The following is a 13,669-nucleotide window of genomic DNA, read 5'->3' on the forward strand; positions in this document are numbered from 1 at the left end:
CCCATGTCCCACTGGGACACATTCAGTTGCATTGAGAAGGAAAAACAGCAGCCTGCCAGAAAGCATTTCTCTCCTGAAGTGCAGGCACAAGTCACATGACATGGGGCAGCTGGGAAATGGACAAAATGTCTAGCCCCATGTCAGATTTCAAAATTGAATATAAAAAAATCTGTTTGCTCTTTTGAGAAATGGATTTCAATGCAGAATTCTGCTGGAGCAGCACTATTAACTGATTCATTTTGAAAAAAATTTTTTTTCCCATGACAGTATCCCTTTAAATATTTCACTTTTTTCCCTATTAATAACATTGAGCTCAACCATCATTTTTACAGGCCAGGCCGGTAAAATACCGACCAGGTGGCACCCCTACTCACCGGTGTATCCCCATGAAACCTGGGTCTGTCGATTTTTTGGGGGAAAATGACCACACTTCTTATACTTATATGGTTTTGCCCCATTAAAACATTGGCATCAGGCATTCATGATGCCAGCCACATGGCAACAATAGCAATACCAACAATCACAAGAGAATGACTCTGTGTAGCTTGGTCTCCAGGCTGCAAGTCATGGATAAAATAAATGTATTATAAAGTAACTTTCTGATCTCTCCAATCATTTGTTGTCTTTCACCAGTTGTCTCCAGCTCAGGCAACAAAATGCTTAAAATGCCTTTTTATTAAAGTTAATGGGAATTAATTCCAGTAAAACCATTTACCATTTGCATAATGGTGGGATATTCCCTGCCAATACCCCGAGTGCATAAATATATATATTTATTTAACATCTATTTATGATGCCATACCTCCCAACTGTCCTGTTTTTTGAGGGACAGTCCCTCTTTTGACAGCTCAACCTGCAGTCCCTCATTTGTACTTGAAAGCCCTGTTTTTCTATGCACTGCAACAGCCAGAAAAAGAAACAAAGTTTCAAACTTAATTGGCTTTTGGCAGAGAGCCCAGAACAGTCACAACAGAAGATGATACATTTGTAACGATTCAAATGTATCTAGGTAAACAATCTGGATAAGCAAATAAATACTTGTAACAATATTCCCTTGGGAAAAGTTAGACTCACAGGATAAAGGGCAAGTCACCTTTATTAGCAAACTATAATAACTGAAAAAAAACCACAGAAATATGTTCAAACTTTTATAACCTTTTTTGTCAAATGGTAATTAGGGGATGTGGCCACGAAAATGGGCAAGTCAAAAAATGCTCTCCATGCTACGTGCGCATACTTTTTTGCTCCTATTTTTATTTCCAAAATGTTGGGAGGTATGTGATGCATCTCTGGTGAGATTCATTATTTATTGATATGGTAAGCCTCACAAGGTGAAACAGCAGCTATATCTGTCACAGGAACATTGCTGAGCCAACAGGAGAGAAACAATAACAAAGAGAAGCAAAAGGGACATGAGCAAGCATTGGACCTCAAACAGGGGGCTTGAAGTGAATATACCTTTAAAAAAAATGCAGAACCAAAAAATTGAAATAGCAAACCATCTCAAAGAGTAAAAACTGCTGTTTATAAGACCACTAAAAATGCTTTAGCTCCACCTATCCTCATACTGGTAAAGTCTGTGCCTATCAGAAAGTTGCTCTCATTTCAGCTGAGTAACGAGAAGGTTTCACAGGGTATTTATGAAAGTGTGCAAGGTAGAAAAATAGCTTACAAGGACCTTAGGACTTTTCCATCCCAAAATCTAACTTTATCTGTTTGTGCTGCAGAACTTCTACCCACTAGGAATTAGTCCGGCAATTGTTACCTCAGTGAAAAGTGGGTGCGCTCTCTTTAGTCAAATTGCTTTGCGCACAACCGCACGTGGCTCTGCGCGGTTGCTCATGTGCGTCCTTGGTTGCGCGCTTTTTGCGCACGCGCGTCCCCGGTTACGCACGATTACGCACGCGCGTCCCCCGTTGCGCACGGTTACGCACGCGCGTCCTCCGTTGCGCACGCGCGTCCACAGTTGCGCACGGTTACGCACTTGGTTGCGCACTGCTGCGGCTGGGGCCGACGTGGCCGGTAGCTTTGTCTACTGCACCCGTCTGGCCTGGCCCGGCACTGTTTGCATCTGTGTCCTAATCTGCAAACTAAAAGGCATGTGAGGGAGCAGATAACATAATTCATGTCTGTGCAACTTGTACCCCTTCGGTCTGTAAATGCAACAGTACATTATTTTAAGGTAATAAAGGGGGCACATTTATTTGGAATAATTTGTCCTAAAAAATGCAACTGCACAGCCAGAGGCAAATATATGGTACATAGAATAATCGGCTCTCTCATACACTGTACGTGATGCCATCATTATGAGTCACAGATAGCTATCACAATTTTAATGCTTCTGTAAATCTCTAATTTTTGTCAGACACTGCCACCTAGTGACTAGAAGAATTAAGAGCAGCATTCATATACAGTATATATGGGATATACAAATCTTTTCATAAAGTGTAGGGCTCCCATACATCTCAGTTTTGCCAGGATAGCCCCTATTTTTAACTCCAGGTCGAGTGTTTGGTATTTGCTTTCACAGTTAGTGCCACTATTGAGCAGAGGAGATGGAACACTACATGTCAGAAAGGAATTTTCCTGGGTGAGGGATTGTGGTAGCCTCACTATATGATGTTTGATGGTTTGTGTTGGGTCAATAGATTTCCCCATTTTTGGTTGCTGTTAAATTCTGAAACACAAGACTATATAGTGAAGGGTGTGACTGGCTATTTGCTAACATTCCCTTATGCTTTTATTACTGAACCCAGATATAACAAAGTGGAGGCCCGAAGTGGCTGGTCTGATCTCATTTTGTGCCCATTTTCTTCCTTCTCTCAGTTGTTCTCCATAGAAGGGCAGACATTACTGGCACTAGCACCTACTTTATCTATGATTCTTAAAACTTTATAATCAACCTCAAAGGAACTGAGATGACAGATAATGGTTAGTAACACCAGCTCCTCAGATCTTCCCGCTGATCCAGTGCGGAGCTTTGATGCCCGCTGTATAACTGAGCTCCTGGGAGTGTGCCATTTATTCTGTGGTGTCGGTCCTTTTCCTCTGTACCTTTTGAACTATTCTGGCTCATGTGTCGGACCATGAAATGGCAGAAACACAGAAAGGGGAAAACATCTTTCAATCCTTAAAAAGTCTCAATGTTCACAGTCTTTCTAATAATATGTCTCATATCTCTACATGTAACTGTAACCCTCTACCATCAGTGCCAGCTCAGACTCTGAATCCAACATGAACCTTTAACTCATAAGCCACCAATGTTTCTTATGCACTGGGGGAAATAAATCTGTGCCATCAGCCATAAAAAAAGTTTTTACTTTATCAGTGAAAAATAAAGTTAAAATTATAACCAACTAATTTATAAAGGTCATTGTATCACACGCATAACCCTACAGCAACATACCAGCACATGTCATGCACCAGAACTTAAAAATTGAGACAATTCTGTCCAAATACATTATGAAAATGGTCTTTTTTGTCCTGCAGTTCTGAAGATATAACATACTGTAAAACTATGTCAGCAAGCACAATATAGCAGGCCAGAAACATCCAGAAATACCATAAATCCAGCAGAGATATTCACCTGTACTAAGCAAAATGAAGCAGGAACAGCCTGTAAAGAGAAATACCATAAAAATATAACAGGACGTAGCTAAGCAGCATGCACACTTGAAACATATAATGCACTTACACCCCCCCCAAACATTTCTGATGATAATCTCACCTGTGACGGTGATCAAGCTCATTTGGGATGCACAGTGTTCCAGAGAACAATAGAGGATAACCAATTGGCAATGTCTATTGAGGATAAACTCTTTCTAAAAATAATGGAACAAGAACTAGTTAAAAACGATTCTAACAGTTGGGTGGCCACTCTACCCTTCATGCCTCAGAGACAACACCCTTAAATGTTTCTCTTCTCTCAGACGCAACTTTCAAAGAAAACCAGACATGAGAGATCCCTTCTTTTCTGCATGGCTATTTGAAAATAGCCATGCAGAGATAGCACCCATCCTCAAAGACTCAGAGGAGTGCTGGTACCTACCAATATTTGGGGTATACCACCCAAAGAAACCAGGTCAGATTAGAGTGGTCTTTGATTGTAGTTCCAAATTTGGTCGGGAAGGTGGTTGGTTCTATTCCCACCTCTGCCAAAAACTCAGTGCACAAACAGCTCTGGTTTGTTGTGCTTCATATAGCTCTGGAGAGTGATGGAAGGACAAGTGCCAGAAGTCCATCGTCAGCCTTCCATTTGGCTGCACCTTTTTCCTTAAAGGAATTGTCCTTCTAAGCTACCCAGGTATCTACTTCATGCCAGGGGTTTCCCATCTAAAGGAGACTTCCAGAATATCAGAGTTGTTAAAGCACGTGCCCCTGGTTGGGAAGATCGTTGGTTCAATTCCCACCTGTGCCAAAACAGCTCTGGTTGGTTGTGCTTCAAATAGCTCTGGAGAGTCATGGAAGGACAACTGCCAGAAGTCCATAATCAGCCTTCCGTTTGGCTGCACCTTTTTCCTTACAGCGGTCGTCCTTCTAAGCTACCCAGGTATCTACTTCAGGCCAGTGGTTCACTGTCTGAAAAAGACTTTCGGAATAGCAGAGTTGGTAAGGCATGCACCCCTGGTCGGGAAGGTCATTGGTTCGATTCCCGCTGCTGCCAAAAACTTGGTGCCAAAACAGCTTTGGTTGTTTGTGCTTCAAATAGCTCTGTAGAGTGATGAATGGACAAGTGCCAGAAGTCCATCATCAGCCTTTCCTTTGGCTGCACCTTTTTCCTTAAAGGAGTTGTCCTTGTAAGCTACCCAGGTTTCTACTTCATGCCAGGGGTTTCTCATCTAACAGAGTCTTCCGTAATAGCAGAATTGTTAAGGCGCGTGCTCCTAGTTGGGAAAGTCATTGGTTCGATTTCCACCTCTGTTATAAACTCGGTGCCGATACAGCTCTGGTTGTTTGTGCTTCAAATAGCTCTGGAGAGGGATGGAAGGACAAGTGCCTGAAGTCCATCATCAGCCTTCCATTTGGCTGCACCTTTTTCCTTACAGGGGTTGTCCTTCTAAGCTACCCAGGTATCTACTTCAGGCCAGAGGTTCCAAATCTAAATGTGAATTCCAGAATAGCAGAGTTGGGAAGGCGATCGCTCCTGTTCGGTGCTGAAACAGCTCTGCTTGGTTGTGCTTCAAATAGCTCTGGAGAGTGATGGAAGTACAAGTGCCAGAAATCTATCATCAGCATTCCATTTGGCTGCACCTTTTTCCTTACAGGTGTTGTCCTTCTAAGCTACCCAGGTATCTACTTCAGACCAGGGGTTCCTCATCTAGAGAAGACTTCCGGAATAGCAGAGATGGTAAGGCGCATGCCCCTGGTCGTTGGTTTGATTCCCGCCTCTGCCAAGAACTTGGTGTTGAAACAGCTCTGGTGGGTTGTGCTTCAAATAGCTTTGGAGAGTGATGGAATGACAAATGCCAGAAGTCCATCATAAGTGTTCCATTTGGCTGCACCTTTTTCCTTACAGGGGTTGTCGTTCTAAGCTACCCAGGTGTCTACTTCAGGCCAGGGGTTCCCCATCTAGCATTTTGCCCTTACCTTTGCATCAACTTAGGTCTTTTTTTTCCCCATCCAAAACCATTTTTGGGGTTTGCCTAGCAGCAGCCTGAAGTTGACCTTGGCAAATTGGTTAATGAGGACAGTGTTCTGTTCCAAACTTAAAAAAAAAAAAAAAGGATTTGGGAAACTGATTAACAAAGGTTGATTACTCGGTAATGTAGCCGGAACAAAATGCAGCTTTGGCGCTTTACCGAACCCTACGTATCTGTCACTTGTTAATGTAGCCTGAGAAAGATGCAACCTATGCCTTTGTGTTCAACAGACAGCTACCAAACAGGCCTGGAAATAGGGGCAGGGAAACAGGCAAATTGCCACATGCTCCAAAGAAAAGGAACTTGCGCCAAAATGTACCACCTGGGGCTCGCACGCCAGGGCCCTTTGGAGGAAGGAACCAGGCGATGTGCTGCATGAGCCAAAGAACAGCCACGTGGGGGTGCTGGTTTTGCCGACTCCAAAGTAGCAGTCACACTTGAATGCAGACTGAAGAAACTGCCACCGGCGAGAATGCATAGAATAGAGGGTTCTGTAAAGGCATAAAGTAACCCTGAACGATCTGGAAAATCACCAAACCAGGATTTGAAATAAGGACTCCACAGGCTCTTTAGGTACTGTGCCACACAGACTGACTGGCTTATCCAATTGTCCCCTTGTGCCTCTGCATTGAATGGCAGTGCTGGAAGTCCATCTTCTGCCTAATAGAGTCAATACGAACCTGAGGTACACCTCTAAAGGAGTTTTCCAGAATCACAGAGTTGGTAAGGCACATTCTCCTGGACGGAAAGATCATTGGTTCAATTCCTGCCTCAGCCAAAAACTAGGCAAACTAGATTCAAAATAGTAGAACAATTCAGGTCGCACTCACTTATCTGCAACTTTGTGGAAGTGTTGTGATGGCGGCGAAGTCCCCTACAGTTCCGAAAGCTCAGAATAACATGCAACATAGGGGCAGGAGAAGAAGACACCTAGTTGCCTCCACCTGATTAATGCAGCAATCGCCATGTTAGTGTAGGGAGAAGCAGGTCTGTGGCTATTCCATTGCCTGTAACATATGGGTTGTTGTAAAGCCACTCCTGGGTCCTTTAGGGCCACTATTAATGGCACATTCACACGCAAATAAACAATCGTAAAGATGAACTGCAACAAGAGAAAAGCTGTACAAGGACTGGTTTGTAAATGGCCTTAGATATTCACTCAGCGACAGCTACAGGCCAGCAACCCCTCAACTCTTTCAGTGCAATCCTACACTAGTGATATTGGCCCAACTGGTTGGATGTGCAGGAAAGGTATTTTGTAGGAGTGGGTTAAATGAAATGCCTGTGTTGACTCTCTGTACTTCCTGCTCCTGGGGTGGAAGTGTGGTAACACATTCTTATACATGCATGTTCAAACATATATACAAGCTGTCCACAGTGCTGAAGGGAACTGACACTGAACATCGATAAAAGGCTAGTACTACCGGGTATTTATGTCCTGGTTCCTACAAATGCCATTTATCTCAGTTCGGCTTTAAATAAAACTTGGCCCCAAGTAGATGTTCACAGTGGAGGGCAAAAGGGGGGCATTTACTCAAGGAGGATTCCCTACAAACATGGCAAAAATAAGTGTCACAATTTTGAATTGTAACACTACCAAAGATGTGTGACTCCCAAATAGGGCCTTTATCCAGAGGTTGTTACATAGTTACATAGTTACATAGTTACATAGTTAAATTGGGTTGAAAAAAGACAAAGTCCATCAAGTTCAACCCCTCCAAATGAAAACCCAGCATCCATACACACACCCCTCCCTACTTTTAATTAAATTCTATATACCCATACCTATACTAACTATAGAGCTTAGTATCACAATAGCCTTTGATATTATGTCTATCCAAAAAATCATCCAAGCCATTCTTAAAGGCATTAACTGAATCAGCCATCACAACATCACCCGGCAGTGCATTCCACAACCTCACTGTCCTGACTGTGAAGAACCCCCTACGTTGCTTCAAATGAAAGTTCTTTTCTTCTAGTCTAAAGAGGTGGCCTCTGGTACGGTGATCCACTTTATGGGTAAAAAGGTCCCCTGCCATTTGTCTATAATGTCCTCTAATGTACTTGTAAAGTGTAATCATGTCCCCTCGCAAGCGCCCAACCTTGACAGTCTACTCTCATAATTTAAGTCTTCCATCCCTCTAACCAATTTAGTTGCACGTCTCTGCACTCTCTCCAGCTCATTTATATCCCTCTTAAGGACTGGAGTCCAAAACTGCACTGCATACTCCAGATGAGGCCTTACCAGAGACCTATAAAGAGGCATAATTATGTTTTCATCTCTTGAGTTAATGCCCTTTTTTATGCAAAACAGAACTTTATTTGCTTTAGTAGCCACAGAATGACACTGCCCAGAATTAGACAACTTGTTATCTACAAAGACCCCTAGATCTTTCTCATTTAAGGAAACTCCCAACACATTGCCATTTAGTGTATAACTTGCATTTATATTATTTTTGCCAAAGTGCATAACCTTGCATTTATCAACATTGAACCTCATTTATCTGTTTGCTGCCCAGCTTTCCAATTTAGACAAATCACTCTGCAAAGTGGCAGCATCCTGCATGGAACCTATAGTTCTGCACAATTTAGTATCATCTGCAAAAATAGAAACAGTACTTTCAATGCCCACCTCCCAGTCATTAATAAACAAGTTGAAAAGCAAGGGACCTAGTACAGAGCCCTGCGGTACTCCACTAACAACACTGGTCCAATTAGAAAATGTTCCATTTACCACCACTCTCTGTAGTCTATCTTTTAGCCAGTTCTCTATCCAGGTACAAATACTATGTTCCAGGCCAACATTCCTTAATTTAACCAGTAACCTTTTGTGTGGCACTGTATCAAATGCTTTAGCAAAGTCTAAGTAAATCACATTCACTGCCATCCCAGAATCGAGGTCTCTACTTACCTTCTCATAAAAAGAAATTAAGTTAGTCTGGCAAGATCTATTACGCATAAAACCATGCTGGCACAAACTCATAGTATTATGATTTGCTATGAAGTCCAGTATCTTATCCTTTATTAACCCTTCGAAAAGCTTTCCTATCACTGACTTCAGACTAACTGGCCTATAGTTTTGAGGCTGAGAACGGGATCCTTTTTTGAATAGAGGCACCACATTAGCAATTCGCCAGTCTCTCGGCACTATGCCAGATCTCAATGAATCCTGGAAAATTAAGTAAAGAGGTTGTGCAATACTACATCATATCACTTTGCTAGCTTATCTCTCACTATATTCTACTGCACTACAACTTTCGTCATTCATACAGTAGCTGTTTGCTATAGAATAACATAGAGAATATTTTGCTAATTGATAAAGTTTAGTCTGTGTTTTTACAGAGTAATCTTTCTGGGATGATCCATGTTTGGCTGCATCACATCCATTGTTTGACTCTGTGGAAGTAATTGCCATGCAGGGAGCAAGTGCAATGGAAGCCAGGACCAGATTGGCTACCAGTGTGCATGCTCCTGCTTAGTTTAGCCGGGGCCTCTTGATTAAAATCTAAGGTTGACGTTTAGTTCTCCTTTAATCACAAATGTAGTCAAAGAACAGGGGACCTTCTGGATCCATGAGTTGGATTGCGTGACACCAAAGGGTCTAAATGGGCAGTTGATTCCGGATTGCTTCCTGACCTAAGTAAAATTATCTCCCCTGTTCCACAGCAGCAAACAAAATAACTACACAAGACAAATGTAACTGTAAATTTGCAACAAAATTTATTAGAGATAAGCAACATTGTATGTAACATTGTTACGGTTTCTTTCCCTTTTAGATGTTGATTGTAGTTCTACTGCACTGGGACAAAGTAAACAGACTATCAAGAGTTTCTGCAATTTTAGTAAGACACTTTATTTTTCTTTATTTTCTTTATGTGCAATAATACACTTATGATTATAGGAGTTTGGAATAACTGTTTGAACACAATGTTACACTGTATTAATTACACAGCACACAAAAAGAAAAATGTGAAAACAGCGACATCTTGCGGCACGATTTAAAACACAAGTAATCTTCAAATGGAACATATAACCACAATTGCTCATTTGTATTAATTGGTAATGATGTCATCTGTACGCCCACTTTTTTTGTATTTAAGTACCCACATAACCACTTGCACTTATCCTTGATAAAGGCCCTAATGTGGGCCGAAACGTTGGACACGTGAGTGATAATTCAATAAAAATCACTTTGATTGAATTGTTTGGAGTGCGGATCCATCTTTGAAGATTATATGTCATAACTTTGACCCAGCACCCACCACAAACCTGAAGGGATAGAGTGCAGGTACTTTCTGGACACATATAAATATATATATATATATATTTTTAAATCTATTTATGATGCCATACCTCCCAACTGTCCTGTTTTTTGAGGGACAGTCCCTCTTTTGACATCTGAACCTGCAGTCCCTCATTTGTACTGGAAAGCCCTGTTTTTCTCTGAACTGAACAGCCAGAAAAAGAAACAAAGTTTCTAACTTAATTGGCTTTTGGCAGAGAGCCCAGAACAGTCACAACAGAAGATGATACATTTGTAACAATTCAAATGTATTGATATGGTAAGCCTCACAAGGTGAAATAGCAGCTATATCTGAACATTGCTGAGCCAACAGGAAAGAAACAATAACAAAGAGAAGCAAAATGGACATGAGCAAGCATTGGACCTCAAACAGGGGGCTTGAAGTGAATATACCTTTAAAAAAAATGCAGAACCAAAAAATTGAAAAAGCACACCATCTCAAAGAGTAAAAACTGCTGTTTATTAGGCCATTAATAATGCTTTAGCTCCACCTATCCTCATACTGGTAAAGTTTGTGCTTATCAGAAAGTTGCTCCTCATCTCAGCAGAGTAATTAGGTTTCTCAGGGTATTTATGAAAGTGTGCAAGGTTGAAAAATAGCTTACAAGGACCTTAGGACTTTTCCATCCCAAAATCTCAGTTTATCTGTTTGTGCTGCAGAACTTCTACCCACTTTGCACCCAGGGCTGGAACTAGGAATTAGTCCGGCAATTGTTACCTCAGTGAAAAGTGGGTGCGCTCTCTGCAGTCAAATTGCTTTACGCACGACCACACGTGGCTCTGCGCGGTTGCGCATGTGCGTCCTTGGTTGCGCGCTGTTGCGCACGCGCGTCCCCGATTACGCACGTGCGTCCTTGGTTGCGCACGGTTACGCACGTGCGTCCTTGGTTGCGCACGATTACGCACGCGCGCACTTGGTTGCGCACTGCTGCGGCCGACGTGGCCGGTAGATTTGTCTACTGCATCCGTCTGGCCTGGCCCGGCACTGTTTGCATCTGTGTCCTAATCTGCACACTAAAAGTCAAGTGAGGGAGCAGATAACATAATTCATGTCTGTGCAACTTGTACCCCTTTAGCTGTTGTTCAACTATGTCTCCAAACATTCCCTGACGGCCTGTAAATGCAACAGTACATTATTTAAAGGTAATAAAGGGGGCACATTTATTTGGAATAATTTGTCCTAAAAAATGCAACTGCACAGCCTGAGGCAAATATATGGTACATAGAATAATCGGCTCTCTCATACACTGTACGTGGTGCCATCATAATGATAAGTCACAGATAGCTATCACAAACTTAATGCGTCTGTAAATCTCTAATTTTTGTCAGACATTGCCACCTAGTGACTAGAGGAATTAAGAGCAGCATTCATTTATAGCAGTGTTCCCCAACCAGTAGCTCGGGAGCAACATGTTGCTCTCCAACCCCTTGGATGTTGCTCTCAGTGTCCTCAAAGCAGGTGCTTATTTTTGAATTCCAGGCTTGAAAGCAAGTTTTAATTGCATAAAAACTAAGTATTGGGCCAAGCAGAGCCTTTTGTAGACTGCCAGTCAACATAGGGGCTACCAAATAGACAATCTCAGCCCTTATTTGGCACCCCAAGGAACATGTGCTTGCTTGTGTTGCTCCCCAACTCTTTTTACATTTAAATGTGGCTCACGGGTAAAAAAGGTTGGGGACCCCTGATTTATAGTATATATGGGATATACAAATCTTTTTATAAAGTGTAGGGCTCCCATACATCTCAGTTTTGCCAGGATAGCCCCTCTTTTTAACTCCAGGTCCAGTGTTTGGTGTTTGCTTTCACAGTTAGTGCCACTATTGAGCAGAGGAGATGGAACAATACATGTCAGAAAGGAATTTTCCTGGGTGAGGGATTGTGGTAGCCTCACTATATGATGTATGGGAGTGAGCTAGTGTCTTGTGTGACAGGTAGGGTTGCACTTTTTCGGGAAAAAAAAAATACTGGCCTTCCTACATATTTAGCTTTTTTCCCTATAAATAACATTGGGATCAACCAATTTTTTTACCAGCTAGGCCGGTAATATACCGGACAGGTGGCAACCCTAGTGACAGGCAGAACCTGGAGACCCCCAAGGGATTGCCAGGGGCTGTTTTTTGGGTTTGTTGGTTTGTGTTGGATCAATAGATTTTCCCATTTTTGATCAGTAGGTGCTGTTAAATTCCATCTAAAATGGCTGGTTCTGATCTCATTTTGTGCCCGTTTTTTCCCTTCTCCATAGAAGGGCAGACATTACTGGCACTGGCACCTTTATATCCAACCTCAAAGGAACAGAGATGACAGGTAATGGTTAGTAACACCAGCTCCTCAGATCTTCCCGCTGATCCAGTGCGGAGCTTTGATGCCCGCTGTATAACTGAGCTCCTGGGAGTGTGCCATTTATTCTGTGGTGTCTGTCTTTTTCTTCTGTAACTTTTGAACTATTCTGGCTCATGTCTCGGACCATGAAAAGGCAGAAATACAGAAAGGGGAAAACATCTTTCAATCCTTAAAAAGTCTCAATGTTCACAGTCTTTCTAATAATATGTCCCATATCTCTACATGTAACTGCAATCCTCTACCATCAGTGCCAGCTCAGACTCTGAATCCAACATGAACCTTTAACTCATAAGCCACCAATGTTTCTTATGCACTGGGGGAAATAAATCTGTGCCATCAGCCATAAAAAGTTTTTACTTTATCAGTGAAAGATAAAGTGAAAATTAAACCGAACTAATTTATAAAGCTCATTGTATCACATACATAACCCTACAGCAACATCCCAGTACATGTCATGCACCACAAATGTTTTTGGTTTTAAAATCACTTTTAAAATCAAAGCGGCATTCCTCTCATGCGAGCTGAAATCCCTGCAGTGCGTAGTGTGGTGTCCATGGTATATCACTCAGATTTTAAAAGTGATTTTAAAACCGAAAACATTGTGAGTGCAATACATATTTTATTAAAGTATTTAGAAAACGTTTTTCTGCACATGCCACTCTTTGTTGTCCAAGGGAACCATTTGAAGAGCAGTTAATGTTGTGGTATGTGATTTTACATGGGCCGTCTGTGAGTATAATATACCACCATGTTAGAAAAATCTGCCAATGACCATTCAGGGTTCAGAGGAATGTGATAAGTTTTATACTCGCTGCGAGGGGACAAGCAATACAGAAGTAAGCTGCAGGTTGACCAGCTAATACAGAAAGTAGCTGGCTTTTATAGATACTGTAAAATGTTACAATCTTTCTGCAGCTGATCTGGCCCCACGTTCATGTCATTTATTCAGGGGACAGTTAGCTGTGTACAAATGCACTGTTTCAAAATATCACAAAGACTTGTTATTGTTAAAGAAGCTACAATTATCACAAGGACATGTTATTGGTAAAAGAAGCTACATTTCACATATCATGCGTTTCAAGTATTAACTCAAGAATTTCCTTACATTTCCACCCTTTTTATACTTGTAAATGCATTATGTGTGACAGAAAAACATCAGTGATCAGGACTAGCATAGCTTTTCATCCTTCGTGTCATATATCTGTGTTATAATTATCCACATAGTCATAAGAGCAGAGTGAAGCTGCAGTATACATGGTTTTAGTAAAAGTAGTATCGATAAGATGTTGCAATAAGCCACGAATACAAGGGATGCAACAGCACCCACAGGTTACCAAAATAGCTGCAAGTACTGTATAGCGTTGAAATTATCACGCTGGATACAAG

The sequence above is a fragment of the Xenopus laevis genome, chromosome 9_10L (assembly GCF_017654675.1).
Source record: "Xenopus laevis strain J_2021 chromosome 9_10L, Xenopus_laevis_v10.1, whole genome shotgun sequence".
Lineage (NCBI taxonomy): Eukaryota > Metazoa > Chordata > Amphibia > Anura > Pipidae > Xenopus > Xenopus laevis.